Source organism: Chaetura pelagica, unplaced genomic scaffold (genome assembly GCF_000747805.2).
Source record: "Chaetura pelagica isolate M959 unplaced genomic scaffold, ChaPel_1.0 scaffold62, whole genome shotgun sequence".
Taxonomy (NCBI): domain Eukaryota; kingdom Metazoa; phylum Chordata; class Aves; order Apodiformes; family Apodidae; genus Chaetura; species Chaetura pelagica.
In genome coordinates, this window is record NW_009952438.1 from 108570 (window position 1) to 117792 (window position 9223).

Here is a 9223-nt window from a genome sequence, read left to right on the forward strand (position 1 = left end):
TGTGCTTGTTCTTGTATTTGCTCTTATCAAGCTTTCCATGCAAATTATTTCCTCCTCCTGTTGATCCTCTGAAAGTGACAGCAGTTCAATCCAATTGTTTGCTGTGCAAAAACTTACAGAACTCCTGTTACTTCACTAGTTTTTTCAGTGTTTGAAGGGAAGATGTGAGAGAAAATGTCACATGTAAATCCCCTTTTTCCCTCAACCTGTAAAAAACCCACTTAATTCATATTATCACTTCAAAATATTCCAGTTTAGGATTTGTTTTCCCATTTGGCAGTGTTACTTGTGATGAGACTGGTAAATTTATATGTAAACATTGGGGGGGCAAGTATGGATTCTTTATGGATGATAGGTGTAGTGAACTTATTTGTCATCTCACTTCTCAAGATGACTTCTTTTATTTAAAGTGCAGCTTCCCACATAATTTGTAGCACAAAACAGTGTTACCATTTCACAGCCAGAATTTTGCTGTCTAGCTCAATGGTTTTTTACTTGTAGTACCAAATGCAGACACATGCTTCTGAACATGTCACTGTTTCTTTGGATTGAAATGTTCAGTTTGAAAAGAGATGCTTTTGCTCTACATAAATGCAAATCCTTTTCCTCTGAAACAGCTGCTAGTTCAACATCTGACCTTACCTTGAGAAGCACTACCTCTTACAGCATCTAGGTGATTTGTCCTAAAATTACTTGTTCTTCTGTTTTATTTGCTCTATGAAATAGTATTTTGGCCTTGGTTAGTGTATGCTTTTCTTCATGAAAATTTTGGCCTTGGTTAGTGTATGCTTTTCTTCTTTATGGTAAGTAGTCTTTCCCCAGCTGAAAATGAGGACTTGTTGTTTACTTATAAAGCCCTAAACGTGAGGTTCTTAATGTTTTGGGTTGGATAGTGGGGAATGGTGGTTTGTAACATTGATGTGGTTGGAGAACACATGCTAATGAAATCTGTCCTGAGAATGGTCATGAAGTTACTGAGATGTGAGAGGGTCTCCAGGCTGATGGTGATGGATTCAGAAAGATCTTGGCATGTGAAAAGTTTGAGTTAGTTTGTGAGCTGCCTTATGGCAAACTACACTCCTGAAGTTCAAATTGTGTATGAAACTTACTTATGAAGTCAAATTTCTTTAACTTTTTTACCTTCACCATGGTCTCACAAGGGCTTCTGGTGCTGCATGTGGAGTATATGCTTGTGCCTTTTAAAAAGCAACCTTGACTTGCAGCTCTTGCCCCAGTGCAAGTGAGAGGGGAAAGGAAGACTAGTAGCTCCACTAAGTACTTTGGAATTTGGGTCTTGAGCTTTATGCTATAGCTGTAAAATTGCACGTCATTGGGCTGCAGGTATGTTTGGAATATGTGTGCAACTGTTGGTTGTGGGAGCAGTTAGGATTAAAGCTTACTGGCAAATCAGGCTGTCACCTTTGAAGTTAATAGCTATTACTTTCTTATGCAGAATGTTACTGATTCTAAATCAAAGCAGAACATGATCCTAGGTGTTCAACTGTTTGATATTTAAAAAAATAAAGAAACCAGGGGTAATTTGAGGGGGGAGGGGGAGGGAAGCAAAGAAAAAAGGGCCTGTAAGTCAGACCTTGAATAATTTTATTTTTTTTAGGCTGTTAGTTAAAAATGTGATTACATTGTGCTTTGAGAACTGTCTCAGACAGTCAGCAGAAAGCATTCTTGTATGACTTCTAAAAGGAAAAACAAGTGATTACAGCCATTTCTTATCGATTTGTTCCTTGTTTATTCTTCCTACCACAGCATTTTCAGACTTCATTGTCAAAGGTCAAGCTCAGTTTGCCATGAAATCCAAATGCATGTGTATTTCTGTTAATGATTGACTTCAGTCTTCCTTTAAAGGTTCCTGAAGGCTTAATATTATAATTTCTACTAGCAATATTTTGCCTACCTTTTACTTTTGAACTTTTGCTTTAGCTTTTACTAATTTAAGCATTTTAAAATTTTCCTCTAATTTGTTCAACTACATAGAAGTTCTGAAGTCCCTCTAGTAGTAAAAGTTGTTTACCTAAAAGAACATCTTTTTTTTTAAAAAAACTTGTTTCAGGTTCCTATTTTGTGCCTTAGAGTTTGAAGAAAATGTCAGGATCAGTTTGCCATGATACATGCTTTGGATTTTCCAGTACTGTGCTTTGTGGATTTGTTAAAGGGGAGAATTGGGAGCCAACAAGCAAAAAAAACCCACAAAAGCTTGTGTTATTGTAGTGAGTGCAAGTGAGATGGAGTCAAGTAATCAGCTCATAGCTGTGTAGGATGTTGTGTTAGTGCATGAATACCGATTTTCCTGGCTTTTCTGTTCTCTTTCTGCTTATGTTTAGGAAAACCTGCTCTCAGTAAAAATTCTGCTTTTGTACAGTCATGACTTCAGAAGGCAGAAGGTGGAACTAACCCTATTTTTGTAGACAGCAAGTTTCGGAAGATTTGTATTAAGGATGTATGTGAATCTTCTAGCACTTGGCTTTCATCTTCAACTTCTCTGTTATATAAAGCTTTGGAAGAAATCAGTGTATGTTTTGACTTGATATCCTATTTTGTTTGATTATTTTTTTTTTTTAATCCTACTGTATGAGCTTGTTTTGTGAATTTAGCCACGTATTGGCAAGTTTAGAAGCCTTTCTACCTTGTTGCATCAAGATGAAAATGGCACATGCAAACTTGAAGTAGCATTTTGGACTGCCAAAAAGGCATGTACACTGAAGAGATGCTGTGCATAAAAATAGTGTAAACTGTCCTTGAAATGTGAGTTCAGAATAAACTAATTTAGCCTGTCTGATAATGACTTACTGTTTTCTGAAGACAGAGGTTACACATCCTTGCTTGTGACAGCAAATGGTTTGATTATGGAAACATTGCATCTGTTCAAAGAACTCTTAATTGGGATCCAGTGGGTCATATCTAGTTCTTGAATTGTGGCTTAATATACTTTCAGTATCTTTCAGTAACAAGATTATTCAGTAAAAGCCTTATTCATCAGGGACAAGAAAAAGGCAGTGGGGAGAAGCAATGCCATGTATTCCCTTTCGATACTTCCACTAGTCCCTGGTTCATAAACCCTTGTGTGTGTTGTGGAAATCTAGTTAGACCCTTAATAAATCATTCTGATACTTAAAGCCTGTTCAGGACAACTTTAGTGTCCAAAAGAGATGGTATTTCTTTGCACTAAATTATCTTTGTCCAAAGTATTTTGAATTCTCATTTAAAGTGGCCCTAATTTTATTATTATTATTAGTAGTAGTAGTAGGTGGTGATGGTGTTTTTTTGATAGTTTTGCTTTAAGGAGAGCCCAGCTCAGACATCTGTAAGGGATACACTTGGAAGTAAGCAAACTGAAAGCTGTAGTCATGTAACCTGAGTTCATAGGATACTTCCTGTGGTAGCATTATGTCATCAATGTATTTTTAGTTGTTAAACACATGCTTTCTCTAATGGAGTCTGCAGATCTCTTTTGAACAAAACAAGCAGTGTACTTCTTTGACAGCAGGAACTGGAATGTGTCAGTACATGCATTTCAACATGTCTCTCTTTTTCTCCCGACATCCTGTTGTGATCTGTGGGTTGATCAGTTAGGGTAACAACTATGGAGAAATTCAGTTGCTCTCCCTTTTGCACCCACAATTAATTAAATTCCTCAGAATTTGAGAAGCTCCTGAGCAGTCTGACTTAATTTTTCCAGGAGTGTGTAAGCAAGGCACATAGCACAACCCATTTGATGTCTATTTTGGGTATCATTTGATGTCTCCTTTTGGGCAGGAAGTGACTTCTTTGGGTAGCTGGATAAAAACAGGGTTGGCAGTTCCAAGGTGGCTGACATAAGGGCTCTGTGTATATGAAGGATATTTTTATACTTTTTGGGTCTAATGGTCCCATTACCTTATTGGTTAACTAACATCTGTTGAGTAATTCCCCCATTTGAAAATTACAAGAAAGTTCCTATTTTATCCATTATCTATTTATCTGGAAAGCCTTGGGCAAAGAATTAGCCTGTGCTTCCAGGCATGCTCAACAAGAGTAGAACAATATTGATGGGGAAAATGCATTAGTAGGAGGGACACAGTGGATCAGAGCAGTGGACCTTGTCTATAAAAGCCAACAATAGGTTGAATCAGATCTACTTGCAAGAATCTCTTTGGCCTAGAATCCAAGAGTGTTCTCAACTCCTTCCCATTTCCTAAGGGAAAAACAAAAAAAAAGGGTTTTAATCTTACAGCTCAGTTAATTTTTTTTTCTTACCTGAAGGAATATTTACATCTTTCTGTGATTCACAGACCAGGGATTGGTGGTTGCCCTAATACTGCTAAGCTTTTATTTTTTTTTTCTAAAGAACTGCTAATGTTTAACATGATCTTCAGAACCCAGTTTTTCAAGAAGTGGGTTTAGAGCAGTATTGTTCCATAAACTGTAGTATCTTAGAATAACTTGAGTGGGAAGAGACTCTGGTTATCTGTTCTGGCACTCCTGACTCAAAACAAAGGCTGAGTTAAAAAATACATTGAACTTCAGAGTTCGGTCAAGGTTGTTCATGGCCTTGTCCAGACAAGTGTTCAGAAATTCCACAGCTTTTCTGGACCACACATTCTGGTGTTTTGGCTACCTTCATAGTGAAACATATTTTCAGAACATCTATTAGGAATATCCTCTATTGTAGTTTCAGTTGTTCTTTTTTACCTGTCACTGAGCACCACTGAAAAGAGACTAGCTCTATGTTCTGCAGTAAGCACCAGTTAGATATCTGAGAGCACTAATTAGATTCCTTTTGAGCTGCTGGCCTTCTCATCTCCAGGCTGAACAGATGAAACTTGTTGTCTGGCCTCACATGTGAGCATGTTATTGGCTGACCACTAGACTTGCTGAATTCTTGTGTTTTTGCTGAGAGATTGATATGGCAGGTTAAATTCTGTGTACATATGATTCTCCTGGGGAGCAATATAATTAAAATATGTCCTGGAAAGAAAAGGCCTCTATATCAATCATTACCATTAGTGGGAAAATAAGTTAATGGATAGTTTTCTAAACATATTTACTTGGAAGTAGTTGCAATACTTCAATTATTAAAAAAAGAGGAAGGATAATTAGGAGATAATAAAAATGTTACATTAGTATGGAAGCTTGTTTGTCCCATGTTAGATACTGCAAGAAGTTCTGACTACCCTGTCTCAGAAACAGACTGGTGCAATTTTGCTTCTTCCCCATTCCCCTTTATATTAAGTCTGTCTTCTATGCAAAGACAGACTAAGTAAAGATGCTTCATTTTAGAAAAGAAACTAATATGAACAGATCTGATAAAGGCATACAAAATCCATAGGTTGCAAGAGAAAGTTTGGCAGAGATGATCAGTTCATATCTCTTACAGAACAAGAATTAAAGTACAAGAAGCTTCAAAGCAAAGGGGAGGTTATTTTTTTGTGGTGCTGGTGCCTGCGCATGCTCTGTAACTGAGAACTGTAAAATGCAGTGAAGCCCAAGTAATATTGATGGAACTGAACGTTCTCGAAGAATTATTAGATGCAACTTTCTGCTTAGAAGGTTTCTAAGCTGGTTATTGCTGGATTTTAGGAGGAGATAGGCAAGAAAAAAGCACTGCAGGATGCTACTAGCAGCATTTCAAATATTCTCTAAGTATTTTATGGTGGTCAGAAACAGGATACTGGGCTAAATGAGGCTTTGATCTACAGAGTATTGCAATTCTTTTGCCATTTAAATGTGATTAAGCAGGCAAGGGATTATTAATATGAGCTGGAGACGAGCAAATTATCTCCAGAAATAACTTGGAACAGCGACTTCTGTTTCCTGCAAAACAGGACCTCTTGAATTCTCACTCCTAACAAAGCCAGTCTTCTGCTTTGCTTGGATGTACATGGTCAGAATGGGAGTGGAGGTTCTTCACACAGCCCATAGTTGAGTTATGGAGTAGTTTGCTGTAAGATGTTGCAGATACCGAAATGTGTAAGTGTTCCAGGAGAGGCTGGAATTTAATGAGGAGAAGTTGGCAGGGTATTGATAAATACATTGAATTTAAAAAAAAAAAAAAAGTCTGAATTTGTTCAGAGGATAAAACAAAAAAGCCATCTGTCTCAGGAAGTCCCTCAGTTAATGTTTTGAGGCTGGGAGGGTGCATACAGACTTCCTTCTTGCATAAATCACAACAAATAGCTTATTTTTGAGTTGATTTTGAATCTTCAACTTAAATGCTCTTCACTTGCCTCATATCTCTTGTCCTCCAGACAGTAGCGTTTTGTTCTGTCTCAACTGGAAAAATCTCTAGGGAAGATTGAAACAAAATATTCTGTAAGTTCATTAAAGAATGAAGGATGTTATTAGTGTGGTAAACCTACCACTTGAAAGACTCCTGAGAATAGGAAGGCACTGGCCCAGGTTGCCCAGGGAAGCTGTGGCTGCCCCATCCCTGGCAGTGTTGAAGGGCAGGTTGGATGGGGCTTGGAGCAACCTGGGCTGGTGGGAGGTGTCCCTGCCCATGGCAGGGAGATTGGAACCTGATGATCTTTAAGGTCCCTTCAAACCTTAACCATTCTCTGATTTTATGAGGATAAAACTGGTAAGATTCTTATTACAATGCATAGAAAAAAAAATGACTGTAAAGAGGAGAGCTATGGATGAGCAGCTTCTGTTTAACTTCATGCACAATGAAGCGTTCCACTGCAATTTGGTGTCACTGCTTGCTTTTCTTTTGTCCCTGAATCCTAGTGCTTGAGTCTGTGACCAAAAACATTGCACAGCTTAGGCCACAGTTTGGTGTATAAATACATATTATGTAATGCCACTGTGATGATGGGAATGATTTTGTAAACTCTGAGATATTAGCGACTATATTTATTGCTGAAGATGAAAGGCACTATTACAAAAAAGCCTGTCAAAAACTCATGGCAGGCTGGCAGCACGTTTATGGAGTACATGGCACAGGTTCATGATTGAACAAAGAAACATCAGAACATGTTCTCAGATTATATCTGAAGTACACAAGTTTGTAGTGCACTATTATGAACAAGTAGCTGTGACTTTTCATGTTGCAATAATTTTAGTTAGAATAAAGGTGGGTGGGTTTATAATTGTGTTTAAATGGCATAGGAACAGTTTTCAGCATGGAGGCTCCCAAGAGGCTCTGTGGTCTGATATGTTTATCTTAAGGATAACTTCTGGTATGACTTCTAGGGAAGCCTGGGAATTGCTTATTTTGCAATTATATGTTTTGAGGAGCTAATTCTTCCAGTGCCTTAAGGAAAGCGTAGGTCCTTAAAGCAGGAAAAGCTTTTCTTCTATGGCAATGAAAATGTTTTGTGTATGAATATGAATGCAGTTATATGTAGCAATTAGGTGCTGTGTTAGTGTTTGAATTAGCAACTCTGGAACATAGCCAGCTTGTGGCCAGGAAAGCAGCCAATAGCCTGGAGGAGAAATGTTTTAATTAATATGTAATAACTGCTCTGGAGAGCTCTCATTATCCTGGCAAGCTGCATTTATAACTTTTGCTTTTACTTATTTGGGACAATTGTAATTTTTATTTAAAAAATGTGGAAGGCAATTCATTGTGCCTCTTTCATACTGAGTGGAGAAGTGTAAGAATGCTTGAAAACGCACTTGAACAAAGCAAAAAAAAAAATAATCAATCTTGGTTCTATTGTATATATGAATCCATTTCTTAATAGGATCAACATATTGCAGCAAGAATTATTTGCCTTAAGGAAACTAACATTTTACATATGTGCTGTTCTACATGTATCTTAATTTGCTAGGTTTCTTCATCCTGCTGCAGGATGAATACAGTAAATTTTCTCAAACTATGCATACACAATGACTTAAACTTCAAGAACGCTCTTAATTAAAACAATAAAGCATGCGAGGCATGCCAACAAGATGTGTTTAAATTATACTTCTGTAGGACCTAAGAGCCTCATATTTAACTTCAGGTTTTAAGCTAAAGGGCTGCAGTTTGCATTAGCTGGATGAAGTGGTAGAGCACAGGGCACCCACTTGTGCAGCTGAGTCACAGTGTGTTCTGAAATGCTTCAGATAAGGCTCTTGTCCCTCCTAACTGTGTGTTGCACTGGGAACCAGTGGGAACCTTTCTTCTCTTTCAGGCCTTACCTCCCACTGTTGCAACATGAGAGATTCAAGTGATGAGAGGCATATTCTTTCATTAGTACCTGGAAGCGTCAAGAGAAAATGTCAGCATGTTGTTAATTGAATATAATTAGAGTGAAATGTTTTCACTTCAGGCTTTTTTTAATAGCAATTATTTTATTAGTTCTATAAACCATTAAAAAGTACTGTAAACTATTTGGTTACACTAAGGAGACTGCTTTGTGAATCACAGGCTGTGCTAACTGGAAATTAGGACTGCTGGCCTCTCTTTGTGGCTCTGAAGTAACATAGTCTCACTTCATGCAAGCTACTTGAACTCTGATTCAGTTGCCCAGTTCCAGTACCTGTTTGTCTCTATGAGTGATGTGCATGTACCTGTCCATGTGGGACTGGATTCCCATAACCAGTAATCCCTGTTGGTCTTGTCTAGTGCCACTGTTGCTTTTGTGTCTCTTAGGCAGGAAGGCTGGCAGGAGGTTCAACCATTGCTTGGTACCTTCACACCACTGGGAATCTGCCACTCAGTCTTGTAATGCCCACTTCAACTTTCAGGTGCCTATTCTATTGGCCTTGCACTTACACCAGGTAGCACAGGCACTTTGATCCCCAGGGCTGTCCTGCAAGTCATGCAGATGTGCTGACGAGTGGTGGTGGAGCTGCCATTTTTTTGGGAGGGTGACAAGAAGCTGTGGACATTCCACCTCCTTATGTTTGCAGTTTCCTTTGGATAGCACAACTTCAGGGTCTCTATATCGCTCACTCAGGGAAAGATAAGTAAAAGGATTAGGAGTCTTGTAGAAGTTGAAGAACTCAGAAGGTTTGCAATTGACTGGTCTCCAGCATATGTGAGAACATTTACTCCTGACTGCACAAACTGTAGCTGGTACAATGTTATCTGGCAATAGCAGGAGCCATCTGTGCTGTGACATGGGACAGACCTCCAAGTTGTCTCTTGCCACATCCAGGGTGCATTTGAACCTTTCTCAACTGCAGAGGAAGAGAAAGGACAGACCTTTCTTAATTTGGATCTTTGCCTTTCAGTCTGTGTCACAGTGCCTTGTTCTTCCTAGTCCTTCCTGCTCATGTTCAGGGCCATCTTCTCTTG